This window comes from Oryctolagus cuniculus, chromosome 13 (genome assembly GCF_964237555.1).
Source record: "Oryctolagus cuniculus chromosome 13, mOryCun1.1, whole genome shotgun sequence".
In the NCBI taxonomy this organism is placed as follows: Eukaryota; Metazoa; Chordata; class Mammalia; order Lagomorpha; family Leporidae; genus Oryctolagus; species Oryctolagus cuniculus.
This window is the reverse complement of record NC_091444.1, coordinates 18,270,182-18,287,768: the sequence shown is the minus strand read 5'-3', so window position 1 is coordinate 18,287,768 and position 17,587 is coordinate 18,270,182. Positions and strand designations below refer to the sequence as shown.

At 42.4% G+C, this 17,587-nt stretch overlaps 1 protein-coding gene across 22 annotated transcripts in view; it reads right to left on the bottom strand.

Moving 5' to 3' along the window:
- Positions 1-17,587, bottom strand: part of PPP1R12B (protein phosphatase 1 regulatory subunit 12B) — a 215,740-nt gene that overhangs the window by 104,113 nt on the left and 94,040 nt on the right. The window contains exon 1 of one of the 22 annotated variants that reach the window (XM_070055091.1): positions 4,510-15,757. The exons of the other annotated variants lie outside the window; for them this stretch is intronic. The gene's annotated coding sequence lies outside the window, so the exon portion shown is untranslated. Of the gene's footprint in view, positions 1-4,509; positions 15,758-17,587 lie in introns of those variants that run through there. 22 annotated transcript variants of the gene reach the window in all.

Sequence of the window (17,587 nt, the reverse complement as noted above, 5' to 3'; positions counted from 1 at the left end):
TATGGGCAAATAGGGTGTAAGATACAATAATGTTTAAAGGAAAAAACCATATATAACACAATTTCAAAATAAATAGAATACACAAACATGTTAGTGGTTATATTGTCAAGGTGGTACGAGTATGCATAATGTTTACATTCTACTTAAACTATGCTTATTGTGATACTTTGATAACATTAAAGTTTTTTTTTAACTTTTATTTAATGAATATAGATTTCCAAAGTACAGCTTATGGATTACATTGGCTCCCCCCCCCCAATGACTTCCCTCCCACCTGCAACCCTCCCCTTTCCCGCTCTCTCTCCCCTTCCATTCACATCAAGATTCATTTTCAATTTTCTATATATACAGAAGATCAGTTTAGTATACATTAAGTAAAGATTTCAACAGTTTGCACCCACATAGAAACACAAAGTGAAAAATACTGTTTGAGTACTCGTTATAGCATTAAGTCTCAATGTACAGCACATTAAGGACAGAGATCCTACATGAGGAGTAAGTGCACAGTGACTCCAGTTGGATAACATTAAAGTTAATGTTAAAAACCTTTAACTTCGGTGCTGTGGTGCAGCAGGTTAAAGCCCTGGCCTGAAGCGCCAGCTTCCCATGTGGGTGCCGATTCAAGTCCCGGCTGCTCCACTTCCGATCTAGCTCTCTGCTATGGCCTGGGAAAGCAGAAGATGACCCAAGTCCTTGGGCCCCTGCAGCCTCGTGAACCAGTGGATGAAAGACCTCTCTCCCTCTCAAATAAATAAAATAAATCTTAAAAAAAAAAAAAAAAGAGGACTTGAGAACCCTGAAAGAAGTCCATCCCTATAACACTACTTTAAACAGATGGAGAAATGGGGGAAGAGCCAGGCGCCTCTCCCACAGCACTCAGAAGCTGAGCACAGAAGCCTGGGGTGGAGGTGGAACCTGGAGGGAATAAGTCAGCTAGGGAGAGCCTCGGGAAGAGAAAGGCAGCCTGAGGAACACACGAATATCTAAGGTGTTTTCCCAGGAAAAGGGCGAAAAAGGACACAAAGAGACGGCAGTCAGAGAAGACGGAATGAGCATGGAAAGAACAGTATCAGAGGTCGGGGCAGGACAAAGCTCGCGAAGGCTGCAGTCAGCATGGAAGCGCAGCCGAGCACGCGGGTGAAAGGCGAGGTGACGGAGGAGCCTCCCAGCTAACTCGGAGCCCTTCCTCCGTCAGAGCAGCTGCCCTAGCGTGGCAGGCGGGCAGAGCTTCTGCTTTCATGTGTCAAAGGAACAGGAAGTCAGGACGCAGATAAAGTGAAATTAGAGGACTTTTTCAAGACTAACAGTAGAGGGAAGAGCAAGATATGGTAACCCCAGGGGGCAGAGCAGGGCCAGAGGTGAGTTCTTCTGAGACAGAAGACAAGCACCTCTCAAGGACAAATGGAATCTTTGCACAGGTACATCTCTGTCATCAATACAGCTAAGCTTGCAGTTTTGCTTCCCAGTATTTATTAATCATGTGGGCCAAATGTCCTTTCTTTCGAACACTGTCAGCTTAATTGTGAAGACTTTGTTCCAGGCATCCTTGGGCTACTATTCCATGTTTCATTTACATGTCAATGATCAGTGAGCCATTTCCAGCACAAGTACAATGAGACTGCTCCCTTTCTCAGATGAGAAGACTAAGACTCCCTCAGAGGAAACAAATGAAAGAGCTGGGTCAGTACACCAGCCAAGGTGACTCTCTCAGGAAGAGAAAGAAAAATCTGTTTCAAGAAAAATCAGAATCATCATTCAATTCAATTTTCCAATACTTCTTAAAATACAAACATGCCTGTCCAAGGTTGGGGACTTTCCCAAAGATAAATTTCCCTAGCATCTTCACCCAGCTGTGGACAAGCCAGGTGACCTATAAGATAGCTTCTCAGTTGGTTTACAAAATGTTCATATTTTCCTTGGGGCTGGCATTGTGGCGTAGCAGGTAAAGCCGTCGCTTGTGACACTGGGCGTCAGTTCATGTCCTGGCTGCTCCACTGCCCATCCAACTCCCTGCTAATGGCCTGGGAAAAGCAGAGGAAGATAGTTCAAGTGTTTGAGCCCCTGCCAGCCATGTAGGAGACCTGAAAGAAGCTCCTGGCTTTGGCCTAGTCCAACCCTGGCCATTGTAGCCATCTGGGGAGTGAACCAGCAGATAGAAGATCTCTTCCTCCCTTACCTCTCTGACTTTCAAATAAAATAAATAAATCTTTTTTAAAATTTCATATTTTTTATTTAAATTTCAGAGAGGATACAAAGTTTCAACTTGCTTTACTTTTAGAAGTAGTCTTTTCTAAGACAAACACTCATTTCTTGGAAGTTCTACCTCCCCTTTAAAGAAATATCAGGAGATTCTAACCACTGTGGTAACATCACCAAGCTCATCGTATAGAATGGTCCAAGTAAGACTGACACCTTGGATGCAACTGGTTGGTGGTGAGGAAGAACAAGAATGGGCCTTGAAGTCTAGAAGACATGGCTTTGACTCTTGGCCTTTTTATTTCTAGTTCTGTGACCGTGGGCAGGTTCCTTAATCTAGCTGAGTCCTGATTTTCTTATTTCACAAGTGCATCTAGCAGGGCGCCAGGCAGATAACAATCTTCCCAAAACACCTTTTCTTATCCCACTTAAACCTTTCATACTCTCAAAACCCAACTCAAATTCTACCTCACTGGCTCCAGGAAAATCTCTCCAAACATTCCACCCTACACTATTCACCTTCTTCTCTGAATTCCTAACACAGTCATACCTACTTGCACACAATTTTGTACTCAAGGACCTATTATGTATTAGATACTTATGATTTACTATGTGTATATTTGATGTCCTCAATCTTGAAGGCATAACCTAGGGTAAATTAAACCCACACTTCTTAGCACAATACTGAGCACGTTAACAGTCAGACAGTCATTGAAGACTTAGAACCCTATGATTTTAGAATGTAATATTGGCTAGAGATCTCCTAACTCTCCAACTCAGCTGATTAAGAGACCGAGACTAGAGAAGTTAAATGACTTGCCTTGTGTGTTTAGTTGAAGAGTAAACTACGCACACTGCCTGGCAACTTGGGGAGCTTTTCTATCTTGTTTGTTGCTCTTGTGTGAGGAAGCACCACAGTGGCAGGGCACAAAGGGCCTCCCCGTGCCAGAAGACATCTATACTTCCTATGTGAAAACACTTAAACTGATGTAAACACAAAACCAGGTCTTGGGAGCTTTACACACAACTATAAACTGGGTATCAACTGACACTCCTCTGCTGCCACCTTATGGAAAAAGAGGATTACTACATAATGTCTTCATTTGAGAAACAATCTATTCATTAAACGTATACCTGGTACCCACTATGTGTTAGACTCTGTGATGGGAAGAGCATCCAAGAAAAAAGTACTTGTAAGAAGCTCACCATGTAATCATTAAGAGCAACAAAATATGATTTAATTAGTTAAACCAGTCCTAAGAGCAGGGCCACAAAATGACTCTGATGACAGCAAACCAGTTTTGGCCTGGGCTGGGGGAACAGAAGTAGTTAGCAGTGGAGTTCAATCTGCAGGAGTGCTTAGAGTATGATTAGGGTGTTACTAAGCAGAGAAGTGAGAAAAACTACTCCAGGAAGAAGGGTCCTCAAGGACAAAGGAAGAAGTAAAACGCATCCAGGAAATGTACAAGCTTCCTGCTTGGCTAAAATGATGCAATGACCAAAGACACAAACTACAGGAAGAAGAGGAGAAAGAAAGGGCTAGTGAGAGCAAGAGGGCTACCAGAACTCGATGTGTTGAGTCCAAAGATTTTGATGAGTTGTGACTACATAGGACCGGAATGACTGACCATCGGCAGGAGCTGCTGCACTGCCTGACTCCATGTCCAGAAATGGGTCCTCTGAGCATACAAGAGCGTTTAGGGAACTTCTCATCTTATATATATGGAAAAGCATTTACTTTCATTAAGATTCAATCTGATTGCACAGTATGTAGCTAACAGTTTCACCCAGACCCCATTGAACTAGTCTCTTCATCGCATAATTTCCTGTTTAAAGGCCAACTCAATTTGCAATCTGCTCTTCATCTACCTAAACCAGCTTTTCTCTGAAATGGGTAAATACCTGATTATTTTTGTTTTACATAAAGTACATATTATATGATATTTAAGATAAAAAATAATACAGACACTACCTGTGTGTTAATACCATCCATCTTAGGACTGACAGCATCAATACCAGGTTCCTCTTATCATGAAAGAAGAATGTTCACACTTACTAAAATTTTTAATTGTCCTCTGCTACCCTAATCTCTTGCATATGTTTAAATTCATTAGGAATATGAAGAAATACAGAAGCAGCTGCCAACTGGTTACCCTGAACACTGTCATATTCTTACTACCTGCCTTGCCCCCTCCCCCAATCATACCAACAAAACAATGCATACAACCGAGTCAGCTTCCCAAACAACCACTAGGAGGACAGAGTAGAAACACATATCTAGGACAGCAAGGCTGTCAAGCAAAGAACTTTTACCTGCTAGTTCAGCCACTCCATGTCCAGCACTTGCTGATGTCTCAGCTCCCCACACTTGGGTTGGTCCCAACACTGAAAGTGCCCATGCACTGTGGCAGAGGCTCGCCTCAATGTTCCAGAACACAGATTGGCTCCCTGTGCTTCTGATTTCCATAAAACCAGGAAAGGCAAGGCCCTCAACTGCCAGATGAAATCATTTCAGTTGAGGTCAAACAATGTCAGACACGCCTTGCCATTCACCTGTGCAACAGCCTTCCCAGAAAGCCAACAAACGGATGGCCACTCCTCTGGCTGCCCTTCCCTAGTAAACACCAAAGCACATTTTATGGGACTGTTACAAGCAACTGTCTTTTTTTTAGTACGGAAAAATCAACTGGTAGGAGAGAAGAGGGTTGGGTGAGTACAAAAGTTTGGTCCCTCCTACATGTCACCAACATACAGCTCTGAAAAAAGAACTACTTTATCAGAAAGAGATTAACTGTAAAAACATGGCTGATAAGAGCTTTGAGTAGCAGGTGTCAGATGACTGCTCTCTCACTCAAGTGCTTGGGAACTATGACAGAACCACCAGGTACTGCTGTGCTGGGGAATGGATTCTTGTCTTTTTTTTTAAGTGTTTGTTTATTTTCACATACTTGAAAGGAATAATGGCAGAGAGGGATATCTTCTATCCAGTGGTTTACTCCCAAATGCTAGGGCTGGGCCAGGTCAAAGCCAGGGGCCAGAGATTCCATCCAAACACTCACATGTGTGATAGGGGTCCAAGTACTTGAATCATCACCTGTTCCTCCAGGATGCACTAGCAGAAAGGTGGATTGGAAGTGCAGTAGTGGGATTTGAACAGGCACTCTGATAATGGGATACGGGCATTGCAAGTGCAGCCTAACCCACTGACACAACTGACCTGCCCCCGTGTCCTTTCTTCTAAATGCGGTGTCCCCAGAGGGAGGAACTGAGAAGTGGTGTGCTAAGGAACAGCAGGACAGTGCCCTTGTCTCTGGAGAGTGAAGTCAGATGGTGTTGCAACAGCTGTGTTTGGCAACAAAAGTATGAAGAGAAAGATGATAAACTTTTAAAATCAAGGCCCTAAATTTAATTGTATTAATTCTTAGCAGACATCAACCAGGTCCTCTTTCCCAGAACTGTTCAGAGGAGCTAACAGGTACTAACATTATTAAACAGCTTTACTCAGTTATAATTCACATACCCACACAGTATATCAACCAATGGTTCTCCGTACAATCTCAGAGTTATGCAATCATCATCATATCATGTATTTAAAAGCACTTTCATCATCCTCAGCAGAAACATAAATGCACTCATGTTCCACTTCATGCCTTTAATACAGACGGACAACATCATTCTCACAGGCCAGACAGTAGCATGTTGTGTCCTACCTAAAACAGCATCAGATGCAAGAGGCACTGCTGCTTTGCTGCTTTATTTACCACTAAGAAAGTAAAAGCGAAGGCTGGCGCCGCGGCTCACTAGGCTAATCCCCCACCTTGCGGCGCCGGCACACCGGGTTCTAGTCCCTGTCGGGGCGCCGGATTCTGTCCCGGTTGCCCCTTTTCCAGGCCAGCTCTCTGCTGTGGCCTGGGAGTGCAGTGGAGGATGGCCCAAGTGCTTGGGCCCTGCACCCCATGGGAGACCAGGAGAAGCACCTGGCTCCTGCCATCGGATCAGTGCGGTGTGCACCGGCCGCAGAGGCCACTGGAGGGTGAACCAACAGCAAAAAAAAAGAAGACCTTTCTCTCTGTCTCTCTCTCTCACTGTCCACTCTGCCTGTCAAAAATAAAAAATAAAAAATAAAAAAAATAAAGTAAAAGCGGTGCCAATTACCACATACACTTACCACATACACTTTCCCATCACTTACTTTAAGTGATGAGATCTTTTATTGGAAGATCTTTTAGACAAACTTATCTACACACATGGAGGACCAGCGATGCACATGATTCAGGAGAAGTAACCATATAAACATCTGTGACCAAATTCCCATGTACAGGATTCCCCAATGCCAACTAGTAGTGATCTGATCACAGGGATGCTGAAATGTGAAAAATGCTCACCCTCATATCAACTTTGCACAGTATGGAGTCTACCTGGTTGCAAAACAATAGAAACTGGTCTCACTAACTTAGGCAGGAAAGGAATCTCTGGGAGAGAAATACTAGAGCTATTTGATTTAAAAAAACTGACTTATTTATTTTCATTGATCAGAAAGACAGAAAAACAGAGATAGAGATCTTCCATCTACTGGTTCACTCCCCCAAATACCCACAACAGCCAGGGTGGGGCCAGACCAGTGTCAGGAGCCCAGAACTCCACTCAGGTCTCCCATGCGAGTGGCAGGGACCCAAGTGCTTCAGTTAGTATTTGCTGCCTCCCAGGGTGCACTTTAGCAGGAAGCAGAGATGGGACTCAATCCCAGGGACTCCAATATGGGATATGGGTGTCCCAAACTGTGGCTTAATCCGCTGTACCACAAGCCAGCCCCACTAATAGTTTTAATACAAAGAATATCCCTGGGGTAGGAGGCCCAGGCTCAGACTTTCCCACAAGAGTCAGCTGCTACCATTATCACACTCAGTTAACTATCTGTTGCTTAGATTCTTGGACACCCCTGGATGAGGGAAGAAAAGGCATCGGAATGCATTTGCGCATAGCTGCCACCACATCACCATGATGGTTTTCCTTTCAGGCTCTAGAAAGTACACATCACACTAAGGTATGCTGGTGTATATAACTGCTTGCCTGTGGATAGAAGATTCTCTCTCTCTCCGCCTCTCAAATAAACAAATCAAAAAAAAAAAAAAAAAAAAAAAAAGAGGGACTATTGTACCTCAAGTTAAATTTTTTCGTGCCCTCTTGTCCCTTTAGCCCCATTATAATTCTGGAACTTTGGGAAACACAGAACGCTAAATCAAAGGCAGACACTCGAAAGCCGGCACACCGGGTTCTAGTCCCGGTCAGGGTGCCGAATTCTGTCCCAGTTACCCCTCTTCCAGTCCAGTTCTCTGTTGTGGCCCGGGAGTGCAGTGGAGGATGGCCCACGTCCTTGGGCCCTGCACCCGCATGGGAGACCAGGAGAGGCACCTGGCTCCTCGCTTCAAATCAGCACGGTGTGCCGGTCACAACACGCCGGCCATAGCAGCCATTGGAGGGTGAACCAACGGTAGGCTTAAATAAAGATTACAATCTTACAGCCTTGAGATATAAACTCCTGTGGTATAAATTTAAACAACTCTAAAAGGGTAGTAGTCTTTACTCCTTTTGGATAGCGCTGACTTCCAAATGTACAAGCTCTGGAGAAGCGATGAACAAATCTTAATGAAAATCAAACAAGCATTTTACTGATAAAGACATAAATACATGTTATGTGCTAGATCTCTAAACTGCTTATAGTTTGCAAAGTATTTTCAAATAGTCTGCTTCATTGGATCCTCACAATAGCCCCATATGATATGCTTGGGGACATTTGTGTTTCCTGTGAATTATTTCTGATTCTCAAATAAGTGCACAAGGTTATGTTCCTTTTGCTATTGAGGAACAGGTTGGAAAGGAATCTGACTTACACTCAAATCATACAATAAAGAAGACACTGAAGTGGAACCCTAGAACAATCCTATGGGGCTTCCTACCGAGTCCAACCATGCACGGTGACCTGAGGTAGTCTAATCCCTCGGGCAGCAACACAGCCTCACATCATCCAAGCAGATGTGCTCTGCACAGACCTGCAGAGAGACACACAGCACATCTAAAGCAGCTCTGCTTGTGAAGTGTCTTCAGCCAGGAGAAACTCCTGTCATTCTGCTGCCTCAGGACTGGGGCCCAAGTAAAGCATCACTTTTGTCTCTCCCACAGTTGTGTGGAGTCCACGCCATAGTCCCAATTGCACATGCAACCGAGAAATCTCCAAATGTCAATATGATAGACAGTGTCTCGACTGCCACTCTCTTCCTGTTCAATATATACTTCTAAGAAGACAGAGACTATTTAGATCAGTAGATCAGCACAGCTGCAGACTTTTAGATAAAGAAAATGTTCACGTTGAACAAAAATGGAGGGGCTGACGCTGTGGCACAGTGGGTTAACACCCTGGCCTTGGCCGGCGCTGCGGCTCACTAGGCTAATCCTCTGCCTGTGGCACCAGCACTCCAGGTTCTAGTCCCAGTTGGGGCACCGGATTCTGTCCCAGTTGCCCCTCTTCCAGTCCAGCTCTCTGCTGTGGCCAGGGAGTGCAGTGGAGGATGGCCCAAGTGCTTGGGCCCTACACCCCATGGGAGAACAGGAGAGGCACCTGGCTCCTGGTTTTGGATCAGCGTGGTGCACCTGCCGCAGCGGCCATTGGAGGGTGAGCCAACAGTAAAGGAAGACCTTTCTCTCTCTGTCTACTCTGCCTGAAAAAAAAAAAAAAACACCCTGGCCTGAGGTGCCGGCATCCCATATAGGTGCAGGTTCGAGTCCCAGCTGCTCCACTTCCAATCCAGCTCTCTGCTATGGCCTGGGAAAGCAGTAGAAGATGGCCCAAGTCCTTGGGCCCCTGCACCCACATGGGAGACCTGGAAGAAGCTCCAGGCTCCTGATTGGCACAGCTCTGGCTGTTGCAGCCAATTGGAGAGTGAACCAACAGATGGAAGACCTCTCTCTCAAAAAACAAAACAAAACACAACAAACAGACAAACAAACAAAAATGGAGTCGAGGGGAGTGTGTAGAATCTCTTTCTGGAGTACTTTTTTGAATTGACAATTGCCTTCATCTTGGAGACAGGAGAATGAATCAATGACTTTTAAAAACCATGACTCAGAGTTTAATTACTTGGTTTAAATTTCTAACATTCCAGAGAGGATGCCAAATTAATCTGCTGACAGCTTCACATTAACAGGAAAAACCACCTGGCTCACAAAGACCTCAAGGGATTCAAGGAGGTTGATACGTGTGCAGCTATGACTCAGCCAGGGCTGACAGGATCCTGACCAGACAGAACAGACTTCAATGTAATAGGGGCTAGTTGGGCGAGACCATTTTAGCTTCTGGTAGAGAAAAGCTATTTTTAGCCATTTCTAAAAAAGAAAAGAAAGGGCATCCACATACAAGATGTAAACTTCAGGGCTGGTGTGGGGGGAGAGGGGTGAAGGACAAGGTGAGAGGAGAAACAGAACAAGAAAATCAAAGGCAGACACTATCAGACTCTAATATTAGCTGAGGGAATTGTTTACATTTTGTTGCTAAGGAAAACTCGGAGCTTTGGAAAATGAACCCAATCACTACACTATTGTGACAGCTGCTGTTTGGCCCAGTGCCCTGCAGGGTTATCTGCCAAGTGCCTGCCACTTGCCATTCCTGTCCTGCTGTCTGCCAGTCCAATCAGGCCCTCTGTAACCAGATGACCAGGCTGGTTTCTGCAGGCCTCAGGAGCAACTGAAAGCCGGGATGGCAGAGCTAGAGTGACTTGAAGGGTGAGCCTGTTGCATTCTGGACTGCAGATTCAGACAGACTAACCCCGGAGTTAAACTTTTATTCTGAATGTATAAGGCTTACATCCAAAGGAAGAAATGGTTTGTGAACTCAAAGAGGAGGAAATGAGGCCTGGCTGAAGGTCTCCACTATGCCTCAGACCCAGGTGTGATATGTCCTCAGCAGTCCCAGCTTTTCAGGGGGGAAAAGGTACTTTACAAATGCAAGATTGGGTCCTTCCTAAAAGTAATAAACTGCTTCAAAAATTCTTTCCTGAGCTATGTATGCAAAATTGTAAATTATCTAGAATTCTTCCAACCTTGAATCTCTGACTATCACATTTACTCCTCAACTTCACGCGTATGTTCACAGATTTCTACCCTAAGATGGACTTCTAGGGCTGGTGCTGGGTGTTTGAGTCTGGGCTGCTGCACTTCAAATCCAGCTCCCTGCTAATGCTCCTGCAAAGGCAGCAGAAGATGGCCCAGGTGCTTTGGCCCCTGGAAGAAGCTTCCTGGCTCCTGGCTTTAGTCTGGTCCAGCACTGGCCATTGCAGACATCTGGGGAGTGAACCAGTGGACAGAAGATTCTCTCTCTCTTGGCCTCTCAAATAAACAAACAAATCTTAAAAAAAAAAAAAAAGGAGGGACTATTGTACCTCAAGTTAAATTTTTTCAGGCCCTCTTGTCCCTTTAGCTCCATTATAATTCTGGAACTTTGGCAAACACAGAAAAAAAAATTATAATTACCACACAGAAAATGTTAACATTTATATGTTTTCCTTTTGTTTTGTTTTGCTTTCTTTTTCACAGTTTGGTATCACAATATATCCTTTTGTATCCAGCTTTGTTCATCTAACAATGTGTAGTTAACAGAGTACAGAACGACCGCCACAGGGCGGAGGGCTGAGACTGATCGGGGCAAACTGGAATGCAAGCACCCACTCATCACCTCTTAGAACAAAACACTCTCAGGCAAGGAACGCTAGCTTCGCAGTCCAATAGTATGGCCCACTCCTCACACAGAGATTTTTCTAAGAGGTCGCCTCCCACTGGTTAGGTCTTGCTGTGGCCAGCTTTAAAGCACCATTTATCCCAAAGCTCACTAACTGTTTCAGATTGGACCTGTGAACGCAGACTGCAGGGCTCCATCATGGTTCCCCAGCAGGATCAAAATGCTCACACAATGAGCTGATTACACAGAGAGCTGCAGCTTCAAGACAAGAATTAGCACCCTCCATGCTCTTTCACAAGGAAAATTCAGCTGTTTTCAAAACATCTGATTTTTTTTTTATTTCAGCTTATGCTTGCCTAGAGGGAGAGACTAAACAGCATTAATTCTGTAAGGCTTAAATGATACGTTTGTTTGATCAAGTCATTCTCCTGTTGAAAAGCCGTCAGTGGTATTCCACAGCTTTGAGAAGCTGAAATTCCTCAACATAGCACAGACAAAATCTGCATGATTTGCTTCCTGCCTACCTTTCTAGCTCCACAGTTTGCAAAGTGTATCTGCTGGGTTTCTGTGGAAAAGCTACAGAACTATTCTCTGGGCACTGAAATTTGGGAAACGCTGCAAATCCTAGCCATTCCCAAGCCCCACTCTCCAGACCTATTCCTCCTCGCCCAGAGGAAAGACTGGGAGGCGGCTTTTGGGTGATCCAGTACTGCTTTGTTTAACCTGTTTCCTAGATGCATCTGGCCATATTATACTTTTTACCCTCATCCTTGTCCATTCTTCCCCTATTGAATTCACATTCTATACTGAAGCAGATTATTATTTTTCTAAAGATTTATTCATTTATTTGAAAGGCAAAGTTATAGAGAGAAAGAAAGAGAGACAGAGATCTTCCATCTGCTGGTTCACTCCCCAGTGGCTGCCAACAACTTGGATGGATCAGACTAAGCTAGGAGCCAGGGGCTTCTTCTGGATTTCCCACATGAGTGCAGGGGCCCAAGGATGTGGGCCATCCTCTGCTGCTTTCCCAGAAGCACTAGCAGGGAGCTGGATCAGAAGTGGAGCAGCCAGGACTTGAACTGCCCATATGGGATTGCTGGCGCTGCAAGTCGTGGCTTTAACCTACTACACCCCAGTGCTGGACCCGGAAGCCAGATTTTAAAAGCCTGACATTTTAAAAAGCTCATGTTACTCAGAACCTCTACTCTTAAGTATACACCTAAGAGAAATGAAAACATATGGTCACATAAAAACTTGTACACAGATGTTTATACTAACATTATCCATAATAACCAAAACATGGAAACTACTCAAATGTCCATTAACTTATGAACAAATATGGTAAGTTCATTTAATGGATTAGTATTTGGTCATTAAAAGGAATAAAAAGAATAAATTTTAATACATGCCTCAACATTGAATGAACCTTAAAAACACTGAAAGAAGCCAGGCACAAAAAACTATATATATGAAACCATTTATATGAAAAGTAAAAAATAGGCAAATCTCCAACTGAATACAGTAACACATCAGAAAGATCATTTACTCAGACCAAGTGGCATTTATCCCTGGTATGCAGGGATGGTTCAACATTTGCAAATCAAATGTGATACATCACATTAGCAAATTGAAGAAAACCATATGATTATTTCAATAGATGCAGAGAAAGCATTTGATAAAATACAACACCCTTTCATGATGAAAACTTTAAGCAAATTGGGTACAGAAGGAACATTTCTCAACACAATCAAGGCAATTTATGACAAACCCACAGCCAGCGTCCTATTGAATGGGGAAAAATTGGGAGTATTCCCACTAGATCCGGAACCAGACAAGGATGCCCACTCCCACCACTGATATTCAATATAGTCCTGGAAGTTTTTGCCAGAGTCATTAATCAAGAAAACAGAATCAAAGGGATACAGTTGGGAAAGAGGAAGTCAAACTATCCCTATTTGCAGTTGACATGATTCTATATATAGGGGATCCAAAAGACTCCACTAAGAGACTAATGGAACTCATAGAAGAGTTTGGTTAGCAAGATATAAAATCAACACACAAAAATCAATAGCCTTTGTATACATAGACTATGCCACAGCAAGACCTTCTGAGATCAATCCCATTCACAATAGCTACAAAAAAAAAAAAAAAAAAAAAAAAAAGCTTGGAATAAATTTAACCAAGGATGTCAAAAATCTCAACAATGAGAGTTATAAAACATTAAGGAAAGAAATAGAAGATACAAAAAAATAGGAAAATCTCCCATGTTCATGGGTTGGAAGAATCAATATCATCAAAATGTTCATACTACTGAAAGCAGTTTACAGTTTCAATGTGATACCAATGAAAATACCAAGGACATTCTTCTCAGATGTAGAAAAATGATGTTGAAATTCATATGGAAACACAGGAGACCCTGAATAACTAAAGCAATCCTATACAACAAAAACAAAGCCTGAGGCATCACAAAACCAGATTTCAAGACATACTACAGTGCAGTTATAATCAAAACAGCCTGGTACTGGTACAGAAACAGATGGATAGACCAACAGAACAGAACAGAAATGCCAGAAATTGATTCAAGCATCTACAATCAACTTAATCTGTGACAAAGGAACTAAAATCAATCCCTGGAGCAAGGACAGTCTCTTCAACAAATGGTGTTGAGAAAACTGGATTTCCACATGCAGAAGTATGAAGCAAGACCACTACCTTACACACTACACAAAAATCCATTCAATATGGATTAAAGATCTAAATCTATGACCCGACACCAACAAATTACTAGAGAACATTGGGGAAATCTTACAAGACATTGGCATAGGCAAAGAGTTCTTGGAAAAGACCCCAGAGGCACAGGCAATCAAAGCCAAAATTGATGAATAGGATTACATCAAGTTGAGAAGCTTCTGTACTAGCAAAAGAAACAGCAAAGTGAACAGGCAACTAACAGAATGGGAGAAATTATTTGCAAACTATACAACTGATAAAGGATTAGAATATATAAAGATCTAGGATATATAGAGATCAAGAAATACAACAACAACAAAAACAATCCTGGTAAGGACAGAGGACTTAAACAGACATTTTTCAAAAGAGGAAATCCAAATGGCCAACAGACACATGAAAAAATGCTCAGATCACTATCCATCAGGAAAATGCAAATAAAAACCACAATAGGTTTCACCTCACCCCAGTTAGAATGGCTTTTATACAAAAATCAACAAACAACAAATGCTGGTGAGGATGTGGGGAAAAAGGTACCCTAATCCACTGTTGGTGGGAATATAAACTGGTAAAGCCACTATGGAAAACAGTATGGAGAAACTTCAGAATGAATACAGACCTACCATAAGTCCCAGCCATCCCACTACTGAGAATTTAATGAAATTCTCATGAATTTAATGAAATCAGCATATGAAAGAGTTATCTGTACCAAATGTTTATTGCAGCTCAATTCACAGTAGCTAAGACCTGGAATCAACCCAAATGCCCATCAACTGAAGAATGCATAAAGAAATTATGGGATATGTACACCATGAAATACTACACAGAGGTAAAAAAAAAAATATGAAATCTGATAATAGGCAACAAAATGGATAAGTCTGGAAAACATTATACTTAGTGAAATAAGCCAGTCCCAAAGGGACAAATACATGTTCTCTGTGACCTGTTATAACTAATAGAGCACCTAAAAGGCAATCTGTAGAAGTGAAATTGACACTCTGAGAAGCAAAGACTTTAAACAGCCCTTGTCTTAACTGTTGAGGAACAGTTTTTTTTTCATACTATTTGTTAACTACTTAACACAGAGTTAATCATATGTGTATAAAGTTAATTGAAAATAGATCTTAGTAAAAAATAAGAGTGGGAATAGGAGAGGGAGAGGGAAAAGGGAGGAGTGTGGGTGGGAAGGCAAGAAGAATCACCACGTTATTAAAGTTGTAATTATGAAGTGTATGAAGTTTTTAATCTTAAAGTTGTACAGTTCTGCACACATTCCTACAGACTTACTTCTAAGGGTACAGTTTAAAAATTTGCCATGGGACCCTAAATCTCCTTAAGCTGAGTGGTAAAAATAGCATTTTAAGTGTTAAAGTGATCATATAGATGGGATTAAGTGTTAAAGTGATCATATAGGTAGGATTATGTGTTTGGTAACAATAATAGATATAATTAAAAAGTAGTAAATGTTCCAACATGGGAAGCAGTCCATACAGAGGACTCATAGAATGACAATCACTTTAAGTAGCAGTCTGATCTCAGAATCAGCTCTTAAGGCATTTTGGTCTGGCTGAAAAGCCCATGAGAGCATTTCAGGCATGGAAAGCAAAGACACTGTGGCAAAAAACATCCTACATGAAGGACCTTGATGGGTGAAACTCCAGTGGAAAGAAGTGGTCATCAAAGGAAGAGGTACTTTTCTCTGAAGGGAGGAGAGAACTTCCACTTTGCTTATTGCCTTGTCTAAATACTAATGGAGTTCGTAGATTCAAAAGGCTTCCATAGCCTAGGCAGTTCGTCAAGAGCCTCGGTTGATCACTGAGGTCATACATAAGAGTGCTAATTGTTGGGGCTGGCGTGTGGCGAAGCAGGTGAAGCCGCAGCCTGCAGTGCCAGCATCTCATATGGGCGCCAGTTCAAGTCCCAGCTGCTCCACTTCCAATCCAGCTCTCTGCTATGGCCTGGGAAAGCAGCAGAAGATGGCCCAAGTCCTTGGGCCTCTACATGCATGTGGGAGACCTGAAATAAGCTTTTGGCTCCTGGCTTCAGATCAGCCCAGCTCCGGCTGTTGCAGCCATCTGGAAAGTGAACCAGTGGATGGAAGACTCTCTCTCTGACTGACTGACTGACTGACTCTCTCTCTCTCTCTCTCTCTCTCACCCTCCCTCCCTCCCTCCTCTCTCCCTCCCTCTCTCCTTTCTTCCTTCCGTCCCTCTCTATAACTCTGCCTTTTAAATAATAAATAAATAAATCTTTTAAAAAAAAGAGTGTTAACTGTTAAATTAACAACAGGAGTCACTGTTCATTAACTTCATATGCAGGAACTCTGTCCTCAGAGAGTTGTATTACCTCAGAGAGGTAATGGTAAAACTTGTTCTCAAGATTTATTTTATTTTAGTGTATTAAATGGAGGCTATTCTTATGCCTTGTAAGTTTTAGTTATGTCTAAGTGCCCAACTCCATTGCTTGCTTTCTTGGGTGCTTCTAAATTAATGATAAAAAACTTGTTCTCAAAGACTTACTTCCTTTTAATGTATTAAGTGGAGGATATTTTTATGTCTCATAAGTTATAGTTATGTCTAAATACTCACAAAAGATGTATCATTCTTGGGTGCTTCTTTAAAGTTAATTAAGTTTATAAAAAAAAAAAAAAAGAAGTAAAATTAACTTTGAGATGCAATGACTGAACAGCCCTTGTCTTGACTGTTGAAGAACAGGTTTTTTGGTGTTTTTTTTTTTTTTTCGAGGAAATGTTGAACTCTTTACTTAGTATAGAGTTGGTCTTCTATGTATAAAATTAATTGAAAATAGGTCTTAGTAGAGAATAGGAGTGGGAATGGGAGAGGGAGGAGGAAGCGGGGGTGGGAATGCGGATGAGAGGGTGGATATGGTGGGAAGAATCACTATATTCCTAAAGTTTTACTTACAAAATGCGTGAAGTTTATATTCCTTAAATAAAAGGTTTCTTGGGGAAAAAAAAATACTGTGAATGGTGTTATGATGCAGTGGATGTCGCCAAGCTTGCTGAAGCAGTGCCAGTGGTTTGCATGAAAGCCTGGAATGCCTGGGGGAGCCCTCCCACAAGAAGGTCCTGCCTTCCAGCCTCTTTCTGTTGAGAGGCTGATGCAGCATGGGAAAACAGGCGTGGACAACCTGAGCTGGAAGTGACGTGGGGGATGTGGAATCCACATAAAAAATGCTTTTAAGACTACTGTCACCAGTCTATTCTGCTGCTTCTTTTTTAAAAAATGTATGTACAAGCGTAATAGATGATTAAAAATCTATGTGCAAAAAAACAAAGCAAAAAAAATAGCAAATGTCTAAAGACAGAAAATAGGTCAGTGGTTGCTTAGGTCTAGGGAGAACAGGAGGAGGGGGCAATGGTTAAAAGGTACAGGATTTCCCTTTGACATGACAAAAAGGTCCTAAGATTGAAGGTGCTGACAGTTGCACCAACTGTGAATATACTGCAAACCACTGAACCGTACACTTTAAATAGGTGAACTGTATAGTTTAAGAATTACACCTTTAAAGCTGTTAAAAAGTTCTTCCTATGGCTCACTGCGGGTCTTAGCATTGAAATTCAGTCTTTATCATCAGCTGTACAACTTTGCATTAAATAGCGCCTACAGGCTACTTAAGCTTCATCTTAAACCACTCTTCCTAATTCTCAGCACTTAGATTTTACAGTGCCTTCTTTCAGTTTCTCCAAAGAACCAAGCACCTTCCCACACCAGTGTCTTTTCAATTGGTTTACGTTCCACTTGCAATGATCATTCCCTTCTTTTCACCGAGGTGTTATTTATGCTGCAGATCTTGGTTTGAGCATCACATCCGTATGAGACTTATTAGATCCCTTGGGAGAGGGAAGTCTTCTGTAGACAGATCTTCTGCACCACACTGTCACAACAACTCATATGGCCTTTTTAAGGTATATTT